General features: G+C 44.7%; 3 non-coding genes across 3 annotated transcripts; all 3 read left to right on the plus strand.

Moving 5' to 3' along the window:
- Positions 1-5324: 5324 nt before the first annotated feature.
- Positions 5325-7264, plus strand: LOC149408553 (small subunit ribosomal RNA). Its single transcript, XR_016305512.1, has one exon. It is a non-coding gene; the product is annotated as a small subunit ribosomal RNA (ribosomal RNA).
- A 330-nt stretch (positions 7265-7594) lies between these two features.
- On the plus strand, positions 7595-7756 carry LOC149408554 (5.8S ribosomal RNA). Its single transcript, XR_016305517.1, has one exon. It is a non-coding gene; the product is annotated as a 5.8S ribosomal RNA (ribosomal RNA).
- Positions 7757-8170: 414 nt separating this feature from the next.
- Positions 8171-12241, plus strand: LOC149408555 (large subunit ribosomal RNA). The gene has a single exon (XR_016305515.1). It is a non-coding gene; the product is annotated as a large subunit ribosomal RNA (ribosomal RNA).
- The last annotated feature ends 3832 nt before the right edge of the window (positions 12242-16073 follow it).

A 16073-nucleotide genomic window follows, 5' to 3' on the forward strand; every position in this document is an offset into this window, starting at 1 on the left:
AGGAAATGGCCTTGCCATTGCACCCTCAACCACTCCGAATGCCGAAAATAAGAAACGGGGGTTAGGTATGTATTTATTTATATATTTGTACATTTATTATAACAATACAAGTAAAATAGCCATAATTGTACCATTTATGCAGTGTATATGCAATTCCAAAAATCTCGCAAATGCGCTATAGGACACAAAAAATAAATCTATTTTTTTATCTACCGCATTCAAAAAGCACGTAGCTCTCGTGAGTTTATAAATAAATTAGTGCGGCTCGCTCTACTATATAGAATACGTCATTGTTATGACGTCCTCGAGAGTGAGACTCTGGTACAAAAAAAAAATAATTGGGCCAGTATATCATTATTAGATAAGTGATCGTTTATTAGTTGAAAAAAATATTTAAGCAAAGCAATACCTCTACTTGTCTCTAGGGAGTGGTAATTGGTCATGCCTAATATATATAAATCGATGGGTAAAGCCAAGGGTAACGTCCATAGAGCCGCGAGAATAAAAAACCTTAAAAAAAATTTATGGACTCTTTCAATGCGTAAAGTGTATGTTAATTCATGTGGAGCGAGCCCAGATGATAACTGCAACAGAAAGCGGTACATGATTACCAGAATGCTCATAAAGAATGTTTCATTACAGTTTCAGTTGTTGTTTCAGTTAAATTTAAAAGCAGTTTCCGAGTTGTTGCTCTGAAGGGTACTGTCAGTACCTAAAACAGGGCAAGAAAGTGGTGGTTCTCCTCCAGAATGTTATTTTTTTTTTTAACCGAAATTTTCGAAAAAAAAAAGACGATGGAGACGTGTCCCGTATTCTGGTTAGGTTAGGGGTTAGTGACCGGATAAATCGTCAAAATTAAAATTCAACAAACCTTTAAACGGCGATGTGAGGTCATGAAAAGTGATGAAACAAAAACTAGGTTGAATAGGTTACGAGTATAAGTATTTAACCCAATTTTTTGTTTCATCACTTTTAATGACTTCATATCACTTTTTCAATGTGTGTTCTGTTGTCATTGTGGTGATTTATCATGCAACCTGATTGCATTTATCAATTATCTTTTAATTTTAATTAATTTATTTATTTCATCGACACTCGTGGCGGTTTTCGATAAACTTAGTGTGGCTTTCTTCAGTCGCCCTATGTATTATGATTATATATAAAATTTATGATCAATATGGTTCCATGCTAACTCAACACGGTGACTGTTCAACACACTTTTAAAAAGTGATATAGAATCATTAAAAACGATGATTTGTTTAAACCTAACCTAACCTAACCTTACCTAACCTAACCTAACCTAACCTAACCCAACCTAACCTAACCTGACCTAACCTAACCTACTTAACCCAGTAAAAAAAAGTTTTTGTTTCATCACTTTCCATGACTTTACATAACTTTTTAAATATGTGATGAATTATCATTTTGATAATTTATCCGGTCGCCGATCAATATAATATAGAAACCCAACTTACGACTTGTAGTATGATATCGAAAAAAGAAATAAATTCACAAACCTTTCTTCTTTTTTCGTCTTTTGATGAGTTCAAAACATTGTAGACGATAGATGGCGTAGCGGTTTCGGGGAAAATTAGGTTTTTTTGTTATTATTCTTCTTATGCTGTGTACCTAAGTGTCATATTTATGTGTGAATAAAAATTATATATAATAATAGTAATTATTTATTTTTTGGAATAACTTTACTGAGTAAAACCTAATATTGTAATATTTAATTATCGAAGATAATATTAGCGAATTCTAAAAGAAAATCTGAAAGAGAAAAATCACCAAAATAATAAAAAAAAAAAATCAGTCCTAGATGTGACCGTATCCTTTTCTGATTTTTCTGTTTCAGATTTTCGTTTAGAAATCGCTAATATTGTCTTCGATAATTAATAAATTAAAAAAATCATTTTCGTCAGGAGGTGAGGGAATGCAATTCAGAGCGGCGGGCGCGGGTAAAGCGCGGGAGTAACTGGGACGCACTTAACGGCCCTCGACGTGTTTTCAAAATTTTCTTATTTAAAAATAAAATATTTATTTTATTTAAATTTCAGAATCGAACTCATAACGTCATTCTTAGTGTAGAATAATAAATTTAGCCGCGGTTCGGTGCAGCGGGGCCGGCGATGAGTGGGATCTGATATCGAGTAGCGGCCGCGGGTGGACGGCGGGAGTAAACTGCGACGCACCCGATGACGCCATTTGCCCCGGGCACGGTGTGATTTAAAAGAAAAAAAAAAAAAACTTTTTTTTTGACGTATTTTATTTCAGAATCTAATTCGGAACGCCATTCTTAGTGTAGAATATTAAATTTAAAGGTTTCGGGAGCATTGGGACCGGAGCTGCCAAGATCTCATTTCGGATGATAGCCGCGGGTAAACGGCGGGAGTAAACGGGCCGCACTTAATGGCCCTCAATGTGAAATTGTAATTTATTTATTTTTATAGATTTTTATTTCGGAATCGAATTCGGAACGTCATTCTTGTAGCGTAGAATAAAAAATTTTAAATGTTACGGGAGCATTGGGACCGGAGCGGAGCTGAGAGGATCTCATTTCGGGTGGTAGCCGCGGGTAAACGGCGGGAGTAAACGGGCCGCACTTAATGGCCCTCAGTGTGAAAATGTTTATTTTTTAGTTTTCTTATCATGTATGTATGTATGTATGTATGTATGTACGTATGTACGTATGTATGTATGTATGTATGTATGTATGTATGTATGTATGTATGTATGTATGTATAATTTAACATTTCGATAGTGAGAAGACGTGAGCGACGAGGGTAAAATTTATTTTTTCGAGACCGAGCGTGAGCAGTCGGGCAGACGGCCGGAGATGAGGCGACGCGGCTCGCGCTACTGCGGCCGGTTCCGCGAGAGGCCCGACCGCCCGGGCGTCCGTCTGAGCGCAGTCGAGGAGTCGGAGCGGGCGCATCGCGGTCTGTAATAGTCGGTGAATTTGTTTTATTCGAATCCCTTTTAAAATCGTTTTCTTACTATGCATGTATGTATGTATGTATGTATGTATGTATGTATGTATGTATGTATGTATGTATGTATGTATGTATGTATGTATGTACTTGTGTATAAATATACAAAAATCTCTTCACTTTATATGTTTTGTTATGATTTTTTTTTTTCTCCTATTTACATATGTTTTAAAAGTAAAATTTTATTATTATTTTTTTACACTTCACAGACGAGTGTTTTTGGACTCTTGTAGAGGTAAAAATGTTAATTTTTAATTGAATATATTTTTAAAAAATGTACGTGTAAATATGAATTTATTTGATTTAATTTCAATGTCGTCTATTAAGTTTTTTTTTTTTAACTCAACAGAATAAATGATATAATATAACAATTCTAAAATGTTGCCTAGTCTTGTGGGTGCCGGGTGAATTTTCTTTATGTATCAGGTTAGGTTAGGTTAGGTTAGGTTAGGTTAGGTTAGGTTAGGTTAGGTAGGTTAGGTTTAGGTTAGGTTAGGTTAGGTTAGGTTAGGTTAGGTTAGGTTAGGTTAAGTTAGGTTTGGTTAGGTTAGGTTAGGTTAGGTTTGGTTAGGTTAGGTTAGGTTTAGGTTAGGTTAGGTTAGGTTAGGTTAGGTAAGGTTAGGTTAGGTTAGGTTAGGTTAGGTTAGGTTAGGTTAGGTCAGGTCAGGTTAGGTGCGATTACAATTTTTGCAAATAGATAAATTGACAAAAAGTTGACAAAAATTTTTGCCAATAAAATTTATGCCAATATAATTTTATGCCAATAAAATTTTATGCCAATAAAATTTTCTGCCAATAAAATTTGATGCCAATAAAATTTTCTGCCAATATAATTTTATGCCAATAAAATTGTATGCCAATAAAATTTTTTTGCCAATAATTATTAGCAAAAAATTGATCTTTGTCAATGGAATTTAAATTTAAAAAAGTAAAATAAATACAAAACAATACAAGAACAACGCGTCAACTCAACAGAGATCAAATGGGAAAATAATTCACCGACTCCAGATATTTTCATATCGGAGGGTTCGGCTCGGTAGAACTCCTAACGGGGCCTATAAATAAATCCTACAGATTCCCTCAACATAAACATTTAAAAAAATCTTTTGTTATCCTACATGTATTCAAAATGACCGACTTTTGCATCTTTATATATAAATTTTTTGATAGATCTAATACGCCTAAATTTTTAATAAGAGAGCTAGGTATAATGCCGGTAGCCGAAATAACGAATGGTAATATTTTTATAGCCTGAGAATGGCCAAATTCTTTTTTTCTCATTTCCTAAATCTGTGTATTTTCTTATTTTTTCACTAACAGATTTTTGAATATTACAGGAATTCGGAATAGCGACATCGATGATATAAGTTATTTTTAAAAAATTTGTCATGTAAAACTATATCGGTTCTATTATGACTAATCGCTCGATCTGTTAGTTATATATTTTAGTTAGTTATGTTAGTTATTTATTATTATTATTATTATATATATGTTAAGTTTTTTATTTTTTATTTGAAATATGTTCTTATTGTGTAAATTTGAAATAACTACGTACCTCTGTATTAAGTTTTTTTTAAACTCACCGGGAACGGTCGGTCGGTATCACCGATTAAATGAAATAATTTAAAATTCCAAAATGCGAATACGAAAGTAAATTTATTTACCGAGACCGAGCGCCTTGTGCCCGGTTTCGCGAGCCGCCCGAGGCCCGACGGCCCGGCCGCCTGCGCGCCTTCGAGGGGTCGGAGCGGGCGCACCGCGCTCGGCGCCGTCCCGAGCGAGAACGCGACCCGGCACAGCTTTGTGCCCGCCGAGTGTGGCGGGCTCTCGATGCACGGCGTTCGCAAACTGCGGCGGCCTATCGGTCGTGTCGGCGGTGTTATTTGCGAGAAACTACGTGACGCCCGCTTCTGCGCGGCGTTCGCGCTCATGTTTTGACTCTGGAGTTCCGCGCGAGCAGAATTTTCAAAAGCAAAGGCGGAGGATTTTATCCCGTCTCACTGTTGCCTCGCCAAAGGCGTGCGCTTTCGGTGTACACGTTTTACGAATGGGAAATTATAAATCGGACGATAGCGTCGTCGCGGGTGCGGTCTTCCTCTCTCTCGGGCGGGAGCCGTCCTACGCGCGCTTTCTTCGTTTGAAGCAAAAATTTTCCCGCGGAGCTTTCGTCTAGCGACGGTCGCCGAGCGGGAGAATATAGCGGTACGCATAATGAGCGTGACTCGTGCGGGTGACTCCGTCGCGTGTTCTTTAACGCCGTGTTGTCCGCGCCCTCTACGCGAGGGGCGGCCTCTGTCGTTCGGAGGATTAAAAACCCTCCGACGGTGGTGCAGCTCCCTGGTTGATCCTGCCAGTAATCATATGCTTGTCTCAAAGACTAAGCCATGCAAGTCTCAGTAAAAGCCGAATTAAGGTGAAACCGCGAATGGCTCAATATATCAGTTTTGGTTCCTTAGATCGTACACGGTTACTTGGATAACTGTGGCAATTCTAGAGCTAATACATGCAAACGAGGTTCTGACCGGTAACGGGAGGAATGCTTTTATTAGATCAAAAACCAATCGGCGGCGGGGTTCGCGCCCCGTCCGTCGCCATTCGAGATGACTCTAGATAACTTTGAGCTGATCGCACGGTCTAGCACCGGCGACGCATCTTTCAAATGTCTGCCTTATCAACTGTCGATGGTAGTTTATGCGACTACCATGGTTGTCACGGGTAACGGGGAATCAGGGTTCGATTCCGGAGAGGGAGCCTGAGAAACGGCTACCACATCCACGGAAGGCAGCAGGCGCGCAATTACCCACTCCCGGCACGGGGAGGTAGTGACGAAAAATAACGATACGGGACTCGTCCGAGGCCTCGTGATCGGAATGATTACACTTTAAATCCTTAATGAGGATCCATTGGAGGGCAGTCTGGTGCCAGCAGCCGCGGTAATTCCAGCTCCAATAGCATATACTAAAGTTGTTGCGGTTAAAAAGCTCGTAGTTGAAATTGTGTCCTGCGGTGTCGGTCTACCGAATGCGGTACGACAGGCACGTCTGCGGGGCTTCTCGCCGGTTGCGTCCACCGCCGGCGTGTGTCGGTCGGCCTCACGGTCGGCCGCGCACCGAGGCGGCCGTCGCGGCTGTTTACTTTGAACAAATTAGAGTGCTCAAAGCGGGCTAACACTTGCCTGAATATTGTACGCATGGAATAATAGAATAGGACCTCGGTTCTGTTTTGTTGGCTTTCTGATACCAGAGGTAATGATTAATAGGGACGACTGGGGGCATTCGTATTGAGACGTTAGAGGTGAAATTCTTGGATCGTCGCAAGACGGACTAAAGCGAAAGCATTTGCAAAGGTGTTTTCATTAATCAAGAACGAAAGTTAGAGGTTCGAAGGCGATTAGATACCGCTGTAGTTCTAACCATAAATGATGCCAGCCAGCGATCCGCCGAAGTTTCATAATTTTAACCCGGTGGGGCAGCTCCCGGGAAACCAAAGCTTTCGGGCTCCGGGGGGAGTATGGTTGCAAAGCTGAAACTTAAAGGAATTGACGGAAGGGCACCACCAGGAGTGGAGCCTGCGGCTTAATTCGACTCAACACGGGAAAACTCACCAGGCCCGGACACTGGAAGGATTGACGGATTAACAGCTCTTTCTCGATTCGGTGGGTGGTGGTGCATGGCCGGCTCTTAGTTGTGGGAGCGATTGTCAGGTTAATTCCGGTAACGAACGTAACTCTAGCCTATTAAATAGACGTGCAACCGGTATCACGAGGGTCCGTGTGCGCGCGGCTTCGGCGTTCGCGCGTCGGGGGTCGTGCGTTTCGCGGTCTTCACTACCGGCGTACAATGAAAATCTTCTTAGAGGGACCGGCGGTATATATAGCCGCACGAGATTGAGCAATAGCAGGTCTGTGATGCCCTTAGATGTCCTGGGCCGCACGCGCGCTACACTGAAGGGATCAGCGTGTCCTCCTTGGCCTAACGGCCCCGGGTAACCCGATGAAACCCCTTCGTGATAGGGATTGGGGTTTGCAATTCTCCCCCATGAACGAGGAATTCCTAGTAAAAGCGAGTCACCAGCTCGCGTTGATTGCGTCCCTGCCCTTTGTACACACCGCCCGTCGCTACTACCGATGGATGATTTGGTGAGGTCTTCGGACTGGTGCGCGGAAGCTCTCACGGGCATCCGACGCGTCGGAAAGTTTGACCGAATTTGATCATTTAGAGGAAGTAAAAGTCGTAACAAGGTTTCCGTAGGTGAACCCTGCGGAAGGATCATTTCCTGTGTTTAATGTTTGTGCTTTCCATGATATGAAATATTATTATGAAACAAAACATATATTATACATATAAACCATAATCGAACGAATGCTAAATTACTGCGTCGGAGATCGCCCTAGGGCGCCGATGCGAACGAGAACCGCCGGCGTCGAGCGGAGGAGGGCTCCGTCCTCTATCCGCTCGTCCGGTGAAATTTACCCGTCGCCGTGAAGGCGGCGGTACAAAATTAATCTTTTTGTCGAATGGAATTATAAACATTTCGAAAACGCAAACCAAATTGTAAAAACCGAAAACTAAAACGTATCTATTTTATGTTTGTTTTATCATTATTACCCTGAACGGCGGATCACTCGGCTCGTGGGTCGATGAAGAACGCAGCTAAATGCGCGTCAGAGTGTGAACTGCAGGACACATGAGCATCGACATTTCGAACGCACATTGCGGTCCGAGCAAGACGTAGTTTGTCGACGGACCACTCCTGTTTGAGGGTCGCGCACACAATGCGACCAGACTGTTCTCTCGCCCCCGTCCTCGGACGTGTGGGCGCGCAGAGCGAGCGTTGCCGGCGTCGCCGGGGCCCGCGCGCGTCGTCTCCTCGGAGACGCGCGCCGGGGACCTCGGCGTCCGGTTAAATTTGACGAAGTGCTCTCTCGATGCGCGCGATTTCCGCTTGCGTTATACCAAACGCGGAGGAACGCGTGCGAGCCTTGAGCTAGCGACGACGCTGAAAACTGGGCAGTCTACCGCGCGAGCGGTCGGCTGTCCGGGGCGATCTTCGCGCTCTCGGCCGCGCGCACCTCCGCGGACGCTCGTCGGTTTCGCGCCCGCTTGACAGAGTCTGCACGGGCGAGAATACGCGCACACTGTTGCTTTGCGTACTTCTCGAATTTATAAAATTTTTGTTGTCGACCTCAAATCAGGAGAGATCACCCGCCGAACTTAAGCATATCAGTAAGCGGAGGAAAAGAAACTAACGAGGATTCCCCGAGTAGCGGCGAGCGAAACGGGAAGAGCCCAGCGCTGAATCCTGCGGCCCGGCGGGCCGCCGGGAAATGTAGCGTTCGGGAGGAGAGTTATACATACACGCGCGGTCATTAGTCACGGCTGCCTGTCCAAGTTCATCTTGAACGGGGCCCGCTTACCCGCAGAGGGTGGCCAGGCCCGTGGTGACGGTAGCCGGCCGCGACGGTCTCTCTCCCTAGAGTCGGGTTGCTTGAGAGTGCAGCCCTAAGTGGGTGGTAAACTCCATCTAAGGCTAAATACTACCACGAGACCGATAGCGAACAAGTACCGTGAGGGAAAGTTGAAAAGAACTTTGAAGAGAGAGTTAAAGAGTACGTGAAACCGTTCAGGGGTAAACCTGTGGAACTCAAACGAGCGAACGGGGAGATTCATCGTGTCTTCCGTCGGGGCTCGCGCCTCGCGCAAACCTTCGCCTTCGGCTTTCGGGGTCGGGGGCGGTGGGTGCGCGGGTGCGCCGTCAGGCTCCCGGAGCGCGTGCACTTCTCCCTTAGTATAACACCGCGACCCGTCGCGCCGCGGTCGAATGCGCCGTGCGGTTGACCCGTCTCGCTCTGCGAGGCGGAGCCGCGGTGTCCACGGCCGCGGCGTACATTACGCAGCGACGGTAGAGAACGAGGATCGCGTCCGCCCCTCGCGGGCGTCCGTCGCGCTGCAGCGGCGTCCTTCGCGTGGCCCCCGGCGTCTAGTGCGTCGCGGGTGTCGCGCCGTCGGGTGTCCGTCGTTAGCGGCGCGCTCTCGGACGGGGACGCGTCCCGGTCGGCGGTTGGTTTTGTTTTGGGCACTCACAGGACCCGTCTTGAAACACGGACCAAGGAGTCTAGCATGTGCGCGAGTCATTGGGAACACTGATAAACCCAGAGGCGAAATGAAAGTGAAAGGCCGGCCTCGAGCCGGTCGCAGGGAAGATGCGCGGGCGTCGTCAGACGCCCCGCCGCATTCCCCGAGGCGTTTCGAGAAAGCCCCCGTGCGATTATCGAGACGCACTGAGAGCGTACACGCTGGGACCCGAAAGATGGTGAACTATGCCTGGTCAGGTCGAAGTCAGGGAAACCCTGATGGAGGACCGAAGCGATTCTGACGTGCAAATCGATCGTCCGAACTGGGTATAGGGCGAAAGACTAATCGAACTATCTAATAGCTGGTTCCATCCGAAGTTTCCCTCAGGATAGCTGGCGCTCGAGAAACATGACGGTTTTCGGACCGCCATTCGCACAGTCTCATCCGGTAAAGCGAATGATTAGAGGCATTGGGGCCGAAATGGCCTCAACCTATTCTCAACTTTAAATGGGTGAGATCTCCTTCTTGCTCGAAGATGGAAGTAGGAGCTCGGATGGGAGTGCCAAGTGGGCCAATTTTGGTAAGCAGAACTGGCGCTGTGGGATGAACCAAACGTCGAGTTAAGGCGCCCAATGAACGCTCATCGGATACCATAAAGGCGTTGGTCGCTCAGGACAGCAGGACGGTGGCCATGGGAAGTCGGAATCCGCTAAGGAGTGTGTAACAACTCACCTGCCGAAGCAACCAGCCCTGAAATGGATGGCGCTGTAGCGTTCAGCCTATACTCGACCGTTGCAGGCAAGCGGGGCGTTCGTGCGGCTCCGGCCGTGCGATCGTTTTGAAGCCGCAACGAGTAAGGATGGCCGCGGCGGTGTGCGCAGAAGGGTCTGGGCGTGAGCCCGCCTGGAGCCTCCGTCGGCGCAGATCTTGGTGGTAGTAGCAAATACTCAAGCGAGGTCCTTGAGGGCTGATGTGGAGAAGGGTTTCGCGTTAACAGCCGTTGCACGCGAGTTAGTCGATCCTAAGCCCTAGGAGAAATCCGTTGTTGATGATGGTGTAAAGTTATACGATTTTACTAAAGATTGTTTCTTAAAAGTACACCCGTCGGGCGAAAGGGAATCCGGTTGCAGTTCCGGAACCCGGCTGCGGAACCCGTCTTAAAAATCGTTCCCTCGCAAGAGAGTTCGTCGGGGTAACCCAAAGTGGCCTGAAGACGCCGACGGGGAGATCCGGAGAGAGTTATCTTTTCTGCCTGAGCGTTTCGAGCGCCCTGGAATCCCATAGCGGGGAGATAGGGCTCGGGACGCGAAGAGCATCGCCGATGCGGCGGTGTCCGGATCGGCCCCTCGGACCTTGAAAATTCAGGTGAGGGATACGCGGAGATGTCGCGCCGGCTCGTACCCATATCCGCAGCAGGTCTCCAAGGTGAAGAGCCTCTAGCCGATAGAATATGTAGGTAAGGGAAGTCGGCAAGTTGGATCCGTAACTTCGGGATAAGGATTGGCTCTGAGGGCCGTGGCGTGTCGGGCCTGGTCGGGAAGAGGTCATCGGCCGAGACGTGGAAGCCGGGCGGGTCTCCCCGCGTGGTGCCCTCGGGTGCCGCGCGGGTGTGGATCTCCGTCACCCGGCGCCTCGCCTTGGCCTCCCCTCGGATCTTCCTCGCTGTGTGGTGCCGGCGTGTTTCGCGCACGCTCGGTTACCTGTACGGCCGCCGGACGACGGTCAACTCAGAACTGGCACGGACAAGGGGAATCCGACTGTCTAATTAAAACAAAGCATTGCGATGGCCCTCGCGGGTGTTGACGCAATGTGATTTCTGCCCAGTGCTCTGAATGTCAATGTGAAGAAATTCAATTAAGCGCGGGTAAACGCGGGAGTAACTATGACTCTCTTAAGGTAGCCAAATGCCTCGTCATCTAATTAGTGACGCGCATGAATGGATTAACGAGATTCCCATCTGTCCCCTATCTACTATCTAGCGAAACCACTGCCAAGGGAACGGGCTTGGGAGAATCAGCGGGGAAAGAAGACCCTGTTGAGCTTGACTCTAGTCTGGTATTGTAAGGTGACATGAGGGGTGCAGAAATAAGTGGGAGGCGGGAGCAATTCCTCCAAACGTGAAATACCACTACTTTTCATCGTTTCGTTACTTACTCAGTTGGGCGGAGGGCGTGCGCCGGCGTTAATGCCGCGCGTCACGGGTTTTTCGCGCCAAACGTGTACGGGGCGGGCGAGCCGCGGCGGTCTCGGGCGGTGTGCGTGCGCAAGTGCGCCGCCGTTCGTTCCGTCGCGTCGCCGCATTTCCCCGCGTGATCCGTTCTGAGGACACTGCCAGGCGGGGAGTTTGACTGGGGCGGTACATCTGTCAAAGAATAACGCAGGTGTCCTAAGGACCAGCTCAGCGAGGCCGGAAATCTCGCGTCGAGCAAAAGGCAAAGCTGGTTTGATCACGATGTTCAGTATGCATAGAGACTGCGAAAGCACGGCCTATCGATCCTTTCGTATAAAGAGTTTTTAGCGAGAGGTGCCAGAAAAGTTACCACAGGATAACTGGCTTGTGGCGGCCAAGCGTTCATAGCGACGCCGCTTTTTGATCCTTCGATGTCGGCTCTTCCTATCATTGCGAAGCAGAATTCCGCCAAGCGTTGGATTGTTCACCCATCAAAAGGGAACGTGGAGCTGGGTTTAGACCGTCGTGAGACAGGTTTAGTTTTACCCTACTGATGACCGATCATTGCGATAGTAATACTGCTCAGTACGAGAGGAACGGCAGTTTTGGACATTTGGTTCACGCACTCGGTCGACCGGCCGGTGGTGCGATGCTACCATCCACAGGATTAGGCCTGAACGCCTCTAAGGCCGTATCCGCCTAGGCAATCGGGCGGTGATACGTGATGTGAGTTCCGCGAGTCGAAAGGCTCTCTAAACAATGTGACATCTATCAGGCGGCCCCCGTCCGCGGGGCCTCCGTCGAAGCCCGACGAGGCGAGGCGAGCACTGCGCAACGTGGTTAAATGTCCCGGCGCGATGGCGCCCCGCCTCTGACCAAGCTTAAGTTCGACGTCGGAACTCGGAATCGTCCGCAGACGACCTTCGTACCTGGCAGGGTGTTGTGCCCGGTAGAGCAGCGTCATGCTGCGATTCCGTTGAGACTCAGCCCTACGCCAAGAGATTCGTCCGATCGTCTCCACGGAGCGTCGGCCCCCCATGCTGCTGCTGCTGTTTGCGGGCCTAGCGCGAGCGAGCGTGTCGTACAAGCGTACGGACGACGGAGCGTGTCACGTGTGAAACGTGACGCGCCCCCGTCCTCTACGCTTGTGCGCGCGTTCGTTCGCGCTTTTTTTTTGCAATTTTTTTTTTTTTCAAGTCCCCGGCACTCGTGACGGTTTTTGCGTGTTTGAGAGTTTCACGAACGGAAAAGAAAAAAAAGTTAACATTGAAATGTTACATACATACATACATACATACATACATACATACATACATACATACATACATACATAGATACATACGTACATTTTTTTCACAACACCCACCGAGGACACTCGAATGGAGTGTGCCTCGGGGGCTTTTTTTATGCGATTTTTTTTTTAAAGCGGATTAGCGGCGGTAGTAACTGTGACTCTCTCTAGGTGGCCGAACGCCTCGTCCTCCGATTGTGAAGTTATCGCGCGGATTTACCACATTCCCATCTGTCCCTTTTTTAAAATTTAGAAATTAGAAAAAAAAGTTAACATTGAAATGTTACATACATACATACATACATACATACATACATACATACATACATACATACATACATACATTTACACGAAAAGATTTTTTTATTGACATAAAAGATATCTGAAAAAAAAAAAATGGTATAAGTTTGTACTTTATCGATTTACCGCTTTATACAATCAGTTTCAATTCTGAAAATAATACTTAAATTAATGAAAAGGTACGATTTGTATTATACATGTAAAGGAATAAGTACTAATAAGTATCTACCTAGAAATGCCTTATGAATTTTTATTTTATTTTGTACGCTTTTCAAATGTCATTGATGTGTTTGTTGTCTTGGTTACACATTAAACAGCATTAATGTTTTCTCGCTAGAACAGTCGCATAGTCTCCGGTACTCCCGAAATTACGAAAATTTTGTTTTTTTTTAATACTATCTTACGACTATATTAACAGTGCTATTATTTACAACCCAACAGTGTATTTCTTTTGTTCAAAAACGCGCTATTGCCCGTTTTACGAGTGGTTTCTGTGCTACGTAGTGTTTGTTAAGATTGTGTACCTATTTTTGTCCTTTTCCTTCTGAATCAACAATCCAAATACAGTTTATCCGTTCGATCCTCCATCGCTCATACTTTTTCCCGTTAAAAACAGTGATTTTTTTTTTCAGTTCTAGAAACTTCCAAGAAAACAATCTTCTGTGACGTCGTTTGTTTAGGATATTTTTTCACACCACGTGTGCTTTGGTTTCCATGGATTGTTTTTATATTATTTTGAATTTGCTCCAAAACGTTTTTTTACTTTTAATTTTGACTTTTCTTCAATTGTCTTGACATTTTTCAGTGTAAATGGCGTCTGGTGCGGAAAACCTTATGAAAAAGATTCAGGAACTAATTTCCTCCACATCGCCTACTGCTTGACCCTCTAAAAGGAAGTCCCACAGGGAACAATTGACCATTGACTCAGACAGTGAAGTTGGATCAGAACAAGATACTGCTCGGCGTATCCCGTTTTTCAGCTGATAACCAGGAAATGGCCTTGCCATTGCACCCTCAACCACTCCGAATGCCGAAAATAAGAAACGGGGTTAGGTATGTATTTATTTATATAATTTGTACATTTATTTATAACAATTACAAGTAAAATAGCCATAATTGTACCATTTATGCAGTGTATATGCAATTCCAAAAATCTCGCAAATGCGCTATAGGACACAAAAAATAAATCTATTTTTTTATCTACCGCATTCAAAAAGCACGTAGCTCTCGTGAGTTTATAAATAAATTAGTGCGCTCGCTCTACTATATAGAATACGTCATTGTTATGACGTCCTCGAGAGTGAGACTCTGGTACAAAAAAAAAATAATTGGGCCAGTATATCATTATTAGATAAGTGATTCGTTTATTAGTTGAAAAAAATATTTAAGCAAAGCATACCTCTACTTGTCTCTAGGGAGTGGTAATTGGTCATGCCTAATATATATAAATCGATGGGTAAAGCCAAGGGTAACGTCCATAGAGCCGCGAGAATAAAAAAACCTTAAAAAAAATTATGGACTCTTTCAATGCGTAAAGTGTATGTTAATTCATGTGGAGCGAGCCCAGATGATAACTGCAACAGAAGCGGTACATGATTACCAGAATGCTCATAAAGAATGTTTCATTACAGTTTCAGTTGTTGTTTCAGTTAAATTTAAAAGCAGTTTCCCGAGTTGTTGCTCTGAAGGGGTACTGTCAGTACCTAAAACAGGGCAAGAAAGTGGTGGTTCTCCTCCAGAATGTTATTTTTTTTTTTTAACCGAATTTTCGAAAAAAAAAAGACGATGGAGACGTGTCCCCGTATTCTGGTTAGGTTAGGGTTAGTGACCGGATAAATCGTCAAAATTAAAATTCAACAAACCTTTAAACGGCGATGTGAGGTCATGAAAAGTGATGAAACAAAAACTAGGTTGAATAGGTTACGAGTATAAGTATTTAACCCAATTTTTGTTTCATCACTTTTAATGACTTCATATCACTTTTTCAATGTGTGTTCTGTTTGTCATTGTGGTGATTTATCATGCAACCTGATTGCATTTTATCAATTATCTTTTAATTTTAATTAATTTATTTATTTCATCGACACTCGTGGCGGTTTTCGATAAACTTAGTGTGGCTTTCTTCAGTCGCCCTATGTATTATGATTATATATAAAATTTATGATCAATATGGTTCCATGCTAAATCAACACGGTGACTGTTCAACACACTTTTAAAAAGTGATATAGAATCATTAAAAACGATGATTTGTTTAAACCTAACCTAACCTAACCTTACCTAACCTAACCTAACCTAACCCTAACCCAACCTAACCTAACCTGACCTAACCTAACCCTACTTAACCCAGTAAAAAAAAGTTTTTGTTTCATCACTTTCCATGACTTTACATAACTTTTTAAATATGTGATGAATTATCATTTTGATAATTTATCCGGTCGCCGATCAATATAATATAGAAACCCAACTTACGACTTGTAGTATGATATCGAAAAAAGAAATAAATTCACAAACCTTTCTTCTTTTTTTCGTCTTTTGATGAGTTCAAAACATTGTAGACGATAGATGGCGTAGCGGTTTCGGGGAAAATTAGGTTTTTTGTTATTATTCTTCTTATGCTGTGTACCTAAGTGTCATATTTATGTGTGAATAAAATTATATATAATAATAGTATTATTTATTTTTTGGAATAACTTTACTGAGTAAAACCTAATATTGTAATATTTTAATTATCGAAGATAATATTAGCGAATTCTAAAAGAAAATCTGAAAGAGAAAAATCACCAAAATAATAAAAAAAAAAATCAGTCCTAGATGTGACCGTATCCTTTTCTGATTTTTTCTGTTTCAGATTTTCGTTTAGAAATCGCTAATATTGTCTTCGATAATTAATAAATTAAAAAAATCATTTTCGTCAGGAGGTGAGGGAATGCAATTCAGAGCGGCGGGCGCGGGTAAAGCGCGGGAGTAACTGGGACGCACTTAACGGCCCTCGACGTGTTTTCAAAATTTTCTTATTTAAAAATAAAATATTTATTTTATTTTAAATTTCAGAATCGAACTCATAACGTCATTCTTAGTGTAGAATAATAAATTTAGCCGCGGTTCGGTGCAGCGGGGCCGGCGATGAGTGGGATCTGATATCGAGTAGCGGCCGCGGGTGGACCGGCGGGAGTAACTGCGACGCACCCGATGACGCCCATTTGCCCCGGGCACGGTGTGATTTAAAAGAAAAAAAAAAAAAACTTTTT

Source organism: Hesperophylax consimilis, unplaced genomic scaffold (genome assembly GCF_061612785.1).
Source record: "Hesperophylax consimilis isolate HC1 unplaced genomic scaffold, BYU_Hcon_1.0 scaffold_190, whole genome shotgun sequence".
NCBI classification, from domain to species: Eukaryota; Metazoa; Arthropoda; class Insecta; order Trichoptera; family Limnephilidae; genus Hesperophylax; species Hesperophylax consimilis.